Raw genomic sequence first — 13,282 nt, 5'->3', positions numbered from 1 at the left:
GGGTCCTATCCAAAACACAAGAGTTGGGGATGAGGAGAGGTTGAATGGTGTAATGGTAAGAGTGTGATGTCTGTTTAAGGCTGTGTATTCCTTTATTGTTACATTACTTAGGTACCAAGCTATGAACCTTGAGACACTGGCCCTTCTCAGGAACCCTGGGTGGAGCAGGTGGCCTTGGGTTGAAGTGCTGTAAATGGAACCTGATCTTCTATTGATGACTAGCATTAGTGGTAATGTAAAAGGTTGGTTGAGGTTGTTGGGGATGTGGAAGCTAAGATTATGGTGGTATTAGAATTAGGTGTAATCATGTAGGAATGGCGGCAGTTTTTGGGAATCATGGAATGGCTTATAGAACCTGAGTGTCTGGTTAAATCTAGAGGGTGGAGTGGGACAGCCATGGTCATCCGGTGGAACAGGAAGAGATTGGTTCTTGTGTAAACAACTATTATACGCTGGTTGTTTACACATACAAATGGATAAAGAAAAGCAAAGGGGAATTGTTTTTACATTTTGGCTTCATTAAACTGTTTTAAAAAATTAATTGATTAAACAGTTATGTCTGACATTTTTAATGTATTTATTGTTGTAGTTTATTTAACATTTTTAAATTAAAACATGAATTGCACAAACAGTTTTAAATGTCTATTCATTTCCTGTTTAAAAGTGAGTTATTCATTAACATTTTTACTTTTTTTATAAATTGATAATGTATTCCTTATTCTTTCGTTATATCTTTTAGTGCCACCAAATCCTGCATTCCTAGTCTTCTATACACAACAGCCTATGTGACATTTTACTTTTCAGTTCAAAACTTGGTCCACAAACAGTGCATTTAAAAAAACAACTATTGGTCCACTTTGAATGGGAAAATACACTACCAGCAAAAAACTGAAAATGCAGATTGAAAAAATTTAATTGAATACCATAACTATTGTTTTGTACCTTCTCCAAACAATGTACAACTTTTAATGTGTTTACTGTGCCATAAATCCTTTACGTCTGAAGTAGCATCTTATGAAGATGCACTCAGACAAGGCAGTTCTTCCAGGTACTAAAAGAGAAGCAAGGTAGGAGAACCATTAGTAGTCTCTTCTCTAGGAATACCAGCCAATGTGATAGTGAGCTAATAACCTCTCCCCGCTGATAGCCAAATGTGGATAGCTGTTGACAATCTGAGAGAAGTTTTTGCTTCCTGCCATCAAAAAGTTAAATCTCTACTGTGATGGAGAGCGATCCCTCACATGTGTTGAAATCCATCCCACTCAGCAATGACACGCAGGATAAATGAAATAGGTGCCAAAACAGAGGAGCAGCTATGTGCCATTATGCGAGACTATCCATTCAGCCTTCAGCTGTATGAGACAACTACCTCTGAAAACCACACTCTGCTGGCCTATGTCCATTATAGGGCCAACACCAAGGGCCAGACCATTTTTAACACGCTTTCAGCATATCTACAAGAGAAATCAATCCCAATCACTAACATCCTTGCATGTGCAACTGATGGTACCCCCTCTATGGTTGGTAGGTACTGTGGTTTCACCATTCTGCTGAAGGAGCAGTTGCCACATATCCTCACAGTCCACTGTCTTGCACCGCCAATTCTCTCACTGTTGCAGTCAAGGCGATAAACAAAAAAGAAGCCCATGTCTTTAATGACAGACTGTTGCAACAGCTGTGTTAGCAAAACAATGAGAGTTTTGAGTGTCTTCTCTATACTGATGTCCGCTGGCTCTCGAAAAGAAACTGCCTTGCTTGTTTTTCTGAGTTGTTTGACAGCACCAAGTTCCTGGAGGAGATCGATGCAGCACTCTGGAAAAAGTGTCATCCAGTGGCTGCGATATCATATACCTCACAGACTTTTTCGAAAAAATACGAATGAAGTTGTAAGGACTCATCACTAGACTGTTTGTTGGAATTCTACACCTCATTGCTCATTTTCTCCACTGCTCTTGGATTCATTTATTGGGGACTTAGCTCAGTTTGTAACCCCCGAAATGTAAATGGCATATTGATGCCTTCATATTTTACAACTTGAAATCATGTTTCCATAAAAAATATAACTTCGCTACAGCCACATGAGAGCAAAAACCACACAGCTGATGGTGCAAGAGCCAGGATCCAGGCAGGAGCAGCAACAGATGGAGAGGGGAAGGCAGTGCCAAGTGCAGAAAAACTGCAAGAAAAACTAAACAAAGGACACTTGTTACAAATGTCACTAAGGTAGTGTGTGTGGGAGCTGCACATGGAAGGTAGAGATTACCTGCCTTGACTGAGTAATTGATCCGCAATCATCAGTGAATGACGGGCGGTGTTTGCCCCCAAAACCACCAGATCCCTTGTTCAAGTGAGCCCACTTAGGGTGTACTCACACTAGGCACGGTTGCCTTGAACTGAGCGCAATTGACCCCACTTTCTACTATCCCACTGGCCTGCACTCACATTGCACTTAATGTTCCAAGCCAGAGCATACTTAACACTCTGGAGTCTGAGGTATTGCCATCGATACCACCTCAGTTTTTTTCTTACCAGTGTGAAAGAGACTAAAAATACTCTGTCAATTTTGCACATACAATTAAGAGTTATACACCATTTTAATCTGTGAAATATCTTCTTTTATTTATGTACACTCAGAGTAAAAATGTTGTGTTTTTTGCAAAATAAAGAAAGCTTACATGATGCATGATCTGTAAGTCAAATCGAAAACAAATATTCTCTGTTTATGTAATCTGTATGAAAAAAGAGCCATGTCAGATGTCCGTGATTCAGCTCATTATCCACTAATGCGGCCACACCCGCGGAGCGAGCACTATTCAGACGCAAATTCTGAGGCAATACGTGTATACATCATCTCAATCGTGTATTTACACTGTGTACAGAATTATTAGGCAAGTTGATTTTCTGATCATATTTTTTTTTCCAAGCACATTTTACCAATTTCAATCCACATCAATCTTAATAACTACTATTAATATTGTTTTTAATCATTTATAAGTGATATATAATTGTTCATGAAGGCTGGAAATGAAAAATGCCTTATATTCAGGTGTGCAGAATTATTAGGCAGGTTTTCTTTTACAGGCAAAATGAGCCAAAAAAGAGATTTAACTCAGACTGAAAAGTCAAAAATTATTAAATACTCATGAGAAGGACGCAATACTAATGCAATACTAGAAATTGCAAAGTTAAAGCATGACCAAGGGACAGCAAAATGCTCATTGGGTCAGCGGGGTCAGACAAAAACAGGTGGAAAAGAAAAGACACATGTTAACTGCAAAATAATTAAGAATTAAGTGTGAAACCATCAGGAACCCTTTAGTCTCCAGCGCCACCATTTTCCAGAACTGCAACCTACCTGGAGTCTCCAGAAGTGCAAGGTCTCAGGATCTCAGAGACTTAGGTTAGCTAAAGAATCCTAAAAAATGACCCGCACTTGATAAGAATCACAAGCTGAAGTGTTATAAAATACATGAAGACTGGGTTTTTATAGGCCTTATAAACAGACAGCTTGAGAGTGACTCCTGAAGGACCAGCACCACATCCTCTTGTACCACTGTTTGAAGAATTTATCTTCCAGAATCTGGCAGTAAGTTTTGGAAGATCATTTTTAGTCCATCTCTGCAAGACAGACATTTCAGGATAAGAGATGGACTAAAAGTGAACTCAAACACCTTACTGCCAGATTCTGGATAAATTCTTCAAACAGTGGTACAAAAGGATGTGGTGCTGGTCCATCAGGAGTCACTCTCAAGCTGTCTGTCTATAAGGCCTATAAAAACCCAGTCTTCATGTATTTTATAACACTTCAGCTTGTGATTCTTATCAAGTGCGGGTCATTTTTTAGGATTCTTTAGCTAACCTAAGTCTCTGAGATCCTAACACCTTGCACTTCTGGAGACTCCAGGTAGGTTGCAGTTCTGGAAAATGGTGGCGCTGGAGACTAAAGGGTTCCTGATGGTTTCACACTTAATTCTTCACCTTAATTCTTAATTATTTTGCAGTTAACATGTGTCTTTTCTTTTCCACCTGTTTTTGTCTGACCCCGCTGACCCAATGAGCATTTTGCTGTCCCTTGGTCATGCTTTAACTTTGCAATTTCTAATATTGCATTAGTATTGCGTCCTTCTCATGAGTATTTAATAATTTTTGACTTTTCAGTCTGAGTTAAATCTCTTTTTTGGCTCATTTTGCCTGTAAAAGAAAACCTGCCTAATAATTCTGCACACCTAAATATAAGGCATTTTTCATTTCCAGCCTTCATGAACAATTATATATCACTTATAAATGATTAAAAACAATATTAATAGTAGTTATTAGGATTGATGTGGATTGGAATTGGTAAAATGTGCTTGGGAAAAAAATATGATCAGAAAATCAACTTGCCTAATAATTCTGCACACACTGTATTATCTTAAAAAGTGTCTATCTGCATGTTATAGCCATGATTATAGCGATCTCTGGAAGCCTCTGTTAGTTCCTGGAATGTCACATGGTTATTTAGTAGTCATTAGTAGTCATTTGTGGACTAAATGTGCACAGAGCACCCTCCGGCTGCAAGTATGAATTGAAAACACAGTATCCAGCACTCATAGTGATGACAATAAATATTGAATAAATATTACACCGACATAAACATATGAGAGAATCCATCAATATTTCTCCAAATGTGCATTTTCAAAATACAAAATTTCGTAACTCTTTATTTTGATGGTACCTTTTTAACATTTTGTTGACTATAAGTAACTTTGCAACTACATGTCTACCAACACTAATGAAAGTTAGTACATGTAGGTGCAACATTATTTTATAGTCAACAGAATGTGTTAAAGGGTCCATCAAAATAAAGTTAAAGCAAATATTCTGTATTTTTATTGAAATACACAGTATGTTGCATTTTATTTTGATTTATTTTTATTTTAAATACATTTTCATGTATTTATGCCCATCTCTGTATAAATTAAGTGGTTATATTTACATCAATCTAATATTAACACAAATAACTTTTTAACTTTAGGTTCCCATCATTATTGAGAGCCTCAAACACATCAAGGATGCTGGTAAGAAACTACTCCCTGGGTCTTTCCTGTCCTGTGTCTTCCAAGACCATGATGACCCCCTTGGACTTGGAGGCTTCACCATCCATCATGAGGAGGAGAGGAACAGAAGAGGTAAGGGTGTTGGAAAGGAGACCTTGATATTCCAGGAGTGTCAGTCCTTCAAAGAGTACATGCATAGAGATGGAGCATCCAAAATGGGTGAATATTAACATATCCTCAATATAAAGATTATAATTTTATATGTATTCATTTATCTTTCTGTCAGAATTAGTCATTGTTCTTTAACATGATCAAACATTTTGATAACCTTCAAATCCCCAACCCTACCTAATGTTTATCACTTAACACAGATTCTAATACACTTAAGCCTGGTCCTGGACTGAAATGCATGTTTGAACTGAAAACAACTTGCAATTACATATCTTAAATTTAGGGCTGTTGATTAAACTTATTAATTAGATTAATTATGGTTAAAAATAATGCGGTAATATTATTTACACATTTAGCGCACATGCTCTTCCCCTTACCTAGGTCATCCTGCAGTTGATTGATGATGAATATGATGCAGGGCGACATCTTACTGCATGATGAAGCCCATAGAATGTTCCTAAAATTCAAGATATGGGAAAAAAGTTTGACTTATATTTACATCATATGATATAATTAAGCTATACCACATAAGTAACAGAATCAGTGAAAAATGTGGTAATGTGTAAATTATGAGAAAATGTTTTTTGACCTTTGATGCATATAAACCTGTTGTAGCCTTTAGAATAGCATAATAGGGGCACTTTAAAGTCGGTGCAACCCCTAGGCACTACTCATTTTTCCTGCATTATTTCCTGAAAAGTTACCTATTAATAATGGACCATTATTCTAAAGTGCTACCACATGAAGTTGGCCAAGACAAACCTTTTTGTTTGCTTGACCTTGGATGAAAGTTTAAAATAATATTAAAAAGTTTGAAGTTTAAGGCCATACACTCTGTCAGAGACAAATAGACAGAAAGGTTGTCAGATAGAGCACAAGAAATGACAGAGTCATATCAAGTCTAGTTGCTTTCCTGTTGTTGAATTTTACTACTACAGGTTGCATCTCAACATCAATTACCAGGAATCCAGTAGCAGTGAACCTCTCTCTCCAACACAATGTTGGTTTTGATATCCAAAGTAGTCAACAACTTGTTAATTCTTCCATCAGCCCAAGAAGTAAACAGAGGCAGGGAAAGAGTCGGAAGCAGGAGATGAAGTGATGATGAAAGAGTTTATTAAATAATCATAGTTGGATCTTCCTCAATGTTCAGTTGGACTTCATCTGACCAGCATAAATTCAACAAGTGATAATAAACCAAACTGATTCAATACATCATTTGTGACAGTGGAAACAGTGTAATGGAGACATTCCTCTTATCTCCAACATATGAAGACCACACAACCATATTATTAGACAGCAAAACATTATAAAATCAAGGAAAATAATGAACAATATGAAAGATAAAATGAGAATGCCAATGTATGTTTGCTCAGGTTGCTATTTAAATAGTCAAATTACACCCATAGATCCTTCATCAAGGGCAACGGAAATGGCCAGTGGTGCGATTCCACGGTATTAAAATATATCAATGTATAAAGTGATGCTGCTATACAACTAAAATTAGAGGAAATGTAAGTGACCATGGACAAATAACTTGCAATGAGCAACTCCATACTCATGCCAAAATGCACATGCCTATAAGACTAAACACGAAATACGCATGTGCATGCCTTCACCGTTCTCATAGATCCCTGTTTTTGTCATTAACAATGAGATTATAAACCTTTTTTTAAAAATGTTTGTATTTTCAGGCACCCATAACACCGCTGTAATGTAATGTTTATACGGCCAAAACGCATAAAGTTTTCCATTTTTAGTTGAAAACTGATGTGTAAACGGTACCTTAGACAGAAACTTTTTCAACATTGACGACATATTCCTCTCTTGAGTGAATTCTCAAGTGGCAATTAAGGGTTAGTTTACGTGTGAAACTCTTTCCACACTGGGCACATGTGAAAGGCTTCTCTCCAGTGTGACTTCTCATGTGACATTTAAGATTTCCTTTTCGGGAGAAGCTCTTTCCACACAGTTTGCAAGTGTGAGGGCTCTCTCCAGTGTGACTTCTTATGTGGAATTTAAGGTTTCCATGTAGACTGAAACTCTTTCCACACTGTTGGCAGGTGAAAGACTTCTCTCCAGAGTGAATTTGTACATGCCTATTAAGGCAGTTAATGTCTGGGAAGCTTTTTCCACACTGTTGACATAAAAAACAATTCTCTCTTGAGTGAATTCTCAAGTGGCATTTAAGTGTTAGTTTACGTGTGAAACTCTTTCCACACTGACCACATGTGAATGGCTTTTCTCCCGTGTGAGTTCTCATATGACACTTAAGATTTCCTTTTCGCGAGAAGCTCTTCTCACACAGTTTGCAGGTGTAAGGGGTCTCTCCAGTGTGACTTCTCATGTGGGAATCAAGAGTTAGTTTATATATGAAATTCATTCCGCACAGAGAGCAGGTGTAAGGCTTCTCTCCAGTGTGAATTCTCATGTGGACTTTAAGGCGTCTTTTTTCAGTGAAACTATTTCCACACTGTTTACAGGTAAAAGGTTTCTCTCCAGAGTGAATTTTTACATGCCTGTTAAGGCAGTTCATGTCTGAGAAACTCTTTCCACACTGATGACATACAAAACAGTTTTCTCCTTGAGTGAATTCTCAAGTGGCAATTAAGGGTTTAATTTACGTTTAAAACTCTTTCCACACTTATCACATGTGTACGGCTTCTCTCCGGTGTGAATGTTCATGTGATACCTAAGGTTTAGTTCTGTTGTGAAGCTCTTTCCACACAGTTTGCAGGTGTAAGGCTTCTCTCCATTATGAATTCTCATGTGGGCTGTAAGGCTTCCTTTTTGAGTGAAACTCTTTCCACACTGTTGGCAGGTGTAAGGCTTTTCTCCAGTATGAATTCTCATGTGGACTTTAAGATGTCCTTTTTCAATGAAGCTCTTTCCACACAATTTGCAAGTAAAAGGCTTCTCTCCCGTATGAATTCTCATGTGGCCTTTAAGATGTCCTTTTTCAGTGAAACTCTTTCCACACTGTTGGCAGGTGAAAGCCTTCTCTCCTGTGTGAATTTTCATGTGAACTTTAAGATGTCCTTTTAGGGTGAAACACTTTCCACACTGTTGGCAGGTGAAAGGCTTCTCTCCAGAGTGAATTTTTAGGTGTCTGTTAAGGCAGTTCATGCCTGGGAAACTCTTTCCACACTGATCACATCTAAACGGCCTCTCTCCAGTGTGAATTTTCATGTGGACTTTAAGATGTCCTTTTAGAGTGAAACTCTTTCCACACTGTTGGCAGGTGAAATAACTTATAGTTCCAGTTTTATGAGCTCTTTTTTGTGAGGAAGTTTTTTCAGTCTGAACAACTGAACAACTAGATTTTTCCCCAGTTATTAAATCATGACATTTCCCATACGGATCTTTCTCTTTCCATTTCATTCAGCTCTTGACTCTCCACTTTCAGCGTCATCAGGTCTAAGGCATAAAGAGGCAATAAAAGTTAACCCCAGTTTAATGGCACAAATAGACATCAAAACATTTTGACATTTGAAGCATTAAAACCAACGACATATATGCTAGATCCCATACCCACTAAGCTACTGAAAGAGGTGTTAGCTGTAATCTTAGAACCTTTTCTCAGTATTCATAACTCTTTGCTTTCTTTAGGACACATCCCAAAATCTTGCTGGTAGTTACTACACCACTACACCATTAGATAATGCTGCTAGAACTTCCAGACACCTCTGAAGGCTGATTTATACTTCTGTGTCGGACCTACACCGGAGCCTCTGCACCATAGGCTATGCATCAGTTTTCATTTATACTTCTGCGTTGTTGTCCGCGTCGACGTGCAACATGCAGTGTCTGCAGTCATGTTGAGTATCAAGTCAAAAGCCGAAGAAGCAGCAGCTTGTAATGTACGTTGTCACAGAACCTTCAGCAGTGATGGCGACAAATAGGCAACCACCTTTTTTGAAGCTTGACGGCGCGTGTCCCCTGAAACAGAGCACAGCGAGCGACCAAAGCAGTTTTTTTAATTTCTACGGAAGTAGAAAATGCTCTTCTTTTTTTTTTTACCTGTGGGAGGAGTTCTAGCAGACCAATCACAGTGCTTGCAGTCCACGTAGAATTGACGCATTGTTACATTTTTAGAGAGGTGCACATCAAGCTACACCGTAGGCTACGCATGCTACACACAGCCTATACTATAGCTACAGCGTACACTCGATGAAGAAGTATAAATCAGCCTTTAAAGGCCAAGAAGAAGACCCCTCTACTGATTCCCACCCCTACTGTCCACATGAGGCGACCCACTCCATGTTAAATAAAACCGCTTTAATTAAGACACTCATATGACATTCTTCAAAAATATCATTAATTTCTGTAGAGCTGGACATTTTAATAAGGATCAAATGACAGAGTTCAGCTTTGAGAATGAAACCAACCTGTTTGTTCCTCAGTATCTTCTTGTTTCACACTGAATGTTTCTTCAATCTTCAAATCTTCACTCTCTTCTTTAATAAACGCCATCTTTATAATAGTGTGTCACATGGATCTCAGTCACTTCACCAGGAGTTTTTCTGTGTTTGGACACTCTGTCATGATTAAAATGAGAATAATTAACAGAAAGAAAAATAAATCCAAACTAACTTTCTATGTCTCAATCAGCTCCCTAGTTCAGTAGTCAGTGCACTGGTAAGGGAGTCAGACAGAGTTATAGTTAATGGTCTTAAAGCTGTCAGGAAACCCCAAAACACATTTTTTGAGATGTGAATAGATATGTCCAGACTACACATCGCTGAAAACACTAAAAGCATTTATAATAGGTTATTTTTGCATTTTTCAGAGCAGTTTTGTTTGTCCGGGTTGAAATACAAAGTCGAAGCAACGTCACTAAATCTACGTCACTGCCTCAGGAGTGTGTGATTGGCTGCAGGAGCTGGAAAGATACGATTCTACGTCATCCGGTTCTGAGTGCTTTTCTGCCTATTCATGAGAAAGAGCTCGTTCAATCCAATCACTACACAGTACTATGCATTAGATCGCATTACAGCTGAGAATTCAAATGTCAGTAAAAATTGTTTCAGCGCTGTTCTTCACCTCTGCTGTTCAGTGCTGTACCCGCCCTATTGCTCCTCAAAACTAGCTTTCTGGGGGCAAAATTTTTTGGCGGGGCACCTCTGGTAAATTTTACATTCCAGGGACTAAATATCACGTTATTTTGGGTCGATTCAACCCGCGGACATGAAATACAACCCGCGTCAACAGTGTAAAAGTAGTGTAAATTCCACGGGAAAAACATAGACTTGGTGTTCTGACACATGTGCCGCGAGTATGTTTCCCCAGCACAGTAGCACAAAAGTGTTGTTTCATTTTCCCCACGATGCCGTCAGAGCTGGAGTTTGACTAACATTACACGGAAAATATGACTGTTCGTTCCAAAAGGTGATTTTGATCAATACCGTAGACATCAGTGTTTATATCCAAAGTATTAACTTTTATCCCTGTATTTCTGTAATAATATGAATATGTGTATCACAGAAATAACGAAACTGTGTGGTTGAAAAGACTGTGTGTGGAGCCGTTTCATACCGAACATTAAAACTGTTCTCTCTGGATCAGCGGCACCACGAAACACAAGTTTGAATATTCCGGTGTGATTTTATCAAATAAGTTTTAATATTAATAGACACAGGTGAATCATTGTCATTTAGGAAATAAGATTGTGTGGGTGTTTGAATCGAGATTGTGATCTTTTAATGATTAATCGTGCAGCTCTACTACAAGTGTTTCAAAATTCACAAATGCACAGGATGAGATTCATAAATAAATGCCAGACAGAGTTGTGTTTGTGGAAAAAAACATATTTGCATTTTTTTTTTTTTTTTTTAATTTATTTATTTTTGCAAATCAAATTTTATTTATTTGTGAATTAGAATAATGGAACAAAACTGATGCAAAAACTTGAGAAAATCAGAGCCAGGCAGTCCAGCAATGATAATGTCAGAGATTAAATTTGAATAAGGAATAACAAATTTATTAATTAAAAATTATAAAGACAAACCAATTAATTAAGAAATTAATATTTAATAATAAAATCTATAGTATAGTAAAATCCAGAGTATTGTATCTAATAGATGAAGATGAGAATATACAGAAAGAAGGAACAAAATTAAGACATTTGCAGAATGAAATGAGAGATAGAAGAGAAGAAGCAGGAAAGCAAAGGAAAAGCTAAACTATTAAAGACTCAGTCCAATTTATACCATAAGCATAGGGAAATTTACATCCCACTCAAACTTATGTTTTGGTCTAATAAGAAAAGATCAAATGGATTTATCCATTAAGTCTTAGACTGGTCCGATGTCAAAAATAGATGAAAATAGATATAGGGGTTGTTTTGACACCCTTAAGGGAATTTTGCAGATCTTACATTATCACATGTCAGCAGAAATAGAAACAGACATATTTTGATATAAAAGGTACATCGAATTCAAATAAGCAACTAATTCTGAAAACATCATTGCTTCTGCAGTACTTGGCAGGCGTCCAATATCTAACCACAAATGTGTCAACATGACCCGTCACATTGGAACACTTGAAGAACAACTTAACAAGCATACATACTCTTAAATATAAAAGAAGAATAACCATAAAGGGTACAATAAAGAGTAAATACTTGAGAATATGATGAGGATTCATATATGGAGTAGGAGTATGTAAATATATTAAATCAAAATATTGATAAATCGTGAAATATTAATAAAATGCATGAATATGAATATTGACCATTTTGGATCCACCAAAAACTAACCCCATTGCTGAAAGTCATATAGTGACTTAATTCATTATAAATTTAACCTAATCTAATCTGTCAAATTTAAAAAGCCCTTAACTGAATGATAAATATACGTTGTGATGTTCAATGTTAAAATAAACGTAATTGGGTTATATTAAATATGTTCTTTTATCTTATTTACACTATCATGTGTTCATGATAGTTGACTTGTAAAGTGTGTGAGTACAATCACACTTTCTTTGGATGGGAATCTAGAAAATACCCTTTTAAGTCCACTTCGCGAGGACTGGAATTGGGAACCCGCAAATGCACGTTAAGTGTTGTATGCGGGTCAGGGCCACTACTTGTCAGTGCCCGAATTAGTGTATAAGATGTAGGTACTCACTCACTATATAGGGAGCGAAATTAGACACACCCTTTCTATTACTCGTGCGTAGATGCGCTTTACACAAATATAACGTTCATTAATATTAAATGAAGCATTAATGATGCATTTAAAAATAATTCATTCATTTTACCTCACTTGCAAAAACTATAAAATTGTCTGAAAGGTTTACATCAATTTAAACACTTTAAATGTTTAAAAACCACAAACCTTTCTTCAGCCGAATCACAAACAAGTCGGGGTGCAGACTTATGACGTCATATCACCAGACCAAAATAAAAGTCCTGTTGCTAAAGTCACAAAAGGGCATAGATTGACTATAAACTGAATGCCACCTTGTTGAAAAAAGTAAGGAACAGAAACACTTGGGACCCTGTCAAATTACTCAACGATATAAAACGGGCTTAAACACGAAAATAAATCAAAAAGAAGAGTAATATATATGAATAAAAAGTTAAAAAGAACAGCATTTATCTGAAATAGAAAGATGTTGTAACATTATAAATGTATTTAATGCATCCTTGCTGAATAAAAGTATTAATTTATTCAATTTCTTTTTTTTTTTTTTAAATCTTACTGAGTAGGCCTACTGACCCCAACATTTTTAACAGTATTGTATAATGTTACAAAAAGATTTCTATTTCAGATAAATAATGTTCTTTTGAATTTTCTATTCATCAACATTGATAATAATAATAATAATAATAATAATAATAAATGTTTCTTGAGCATTAAAAATCAACATATTAGATTAGAAGGATCATGTGACACTGAAGACTGAAGTAATGATGCTGAAAATTCAGGAATAAATTGCATTTTAAAATATATTGAAATAGAAAACAGTTATTTTAAATTGTAAAAATATTTTACAATATTACTGTTTTAGCTGTATTTTGGATCAAATAAATGCAGCCTTGGTGAGCAGAGGAGATTTGATGTGTATAAAAG

The 13,282-nt window shown here is 36.7% G+C and overlaps 1 pseudogene; it reads right to left on the bottom strand.

The window, feature by feature from the left end:
• Positions 1-6,301: 6,301 nt before the first annotated feature.
• Positions 6,302-12,667, bottom strand: LOC125245928 (annotated as a pseudogene).
• Positions 12,668-13,282: the final 615 nt, after the last annotated feature.

Source organism: Megalobrama amblycephala, linkage group LG14, assembly GCF_018812025.1.
Source record: "Megalobrama amblycephala isolate DHTTF-2021 linkage group LG14, ASM1881202v1, whole genome shotgun sequence".
Classification (NCBI taxonomy): Eukaryota; Metazoa; Chordata; class Actinopteri; order Cypriniformes; family Xenocyprididae; genus Megalobrama; species Megalobrama amblycephala.
This window is presented reverse-complemented; position numbering and strand designations above follow the sequence as displayed.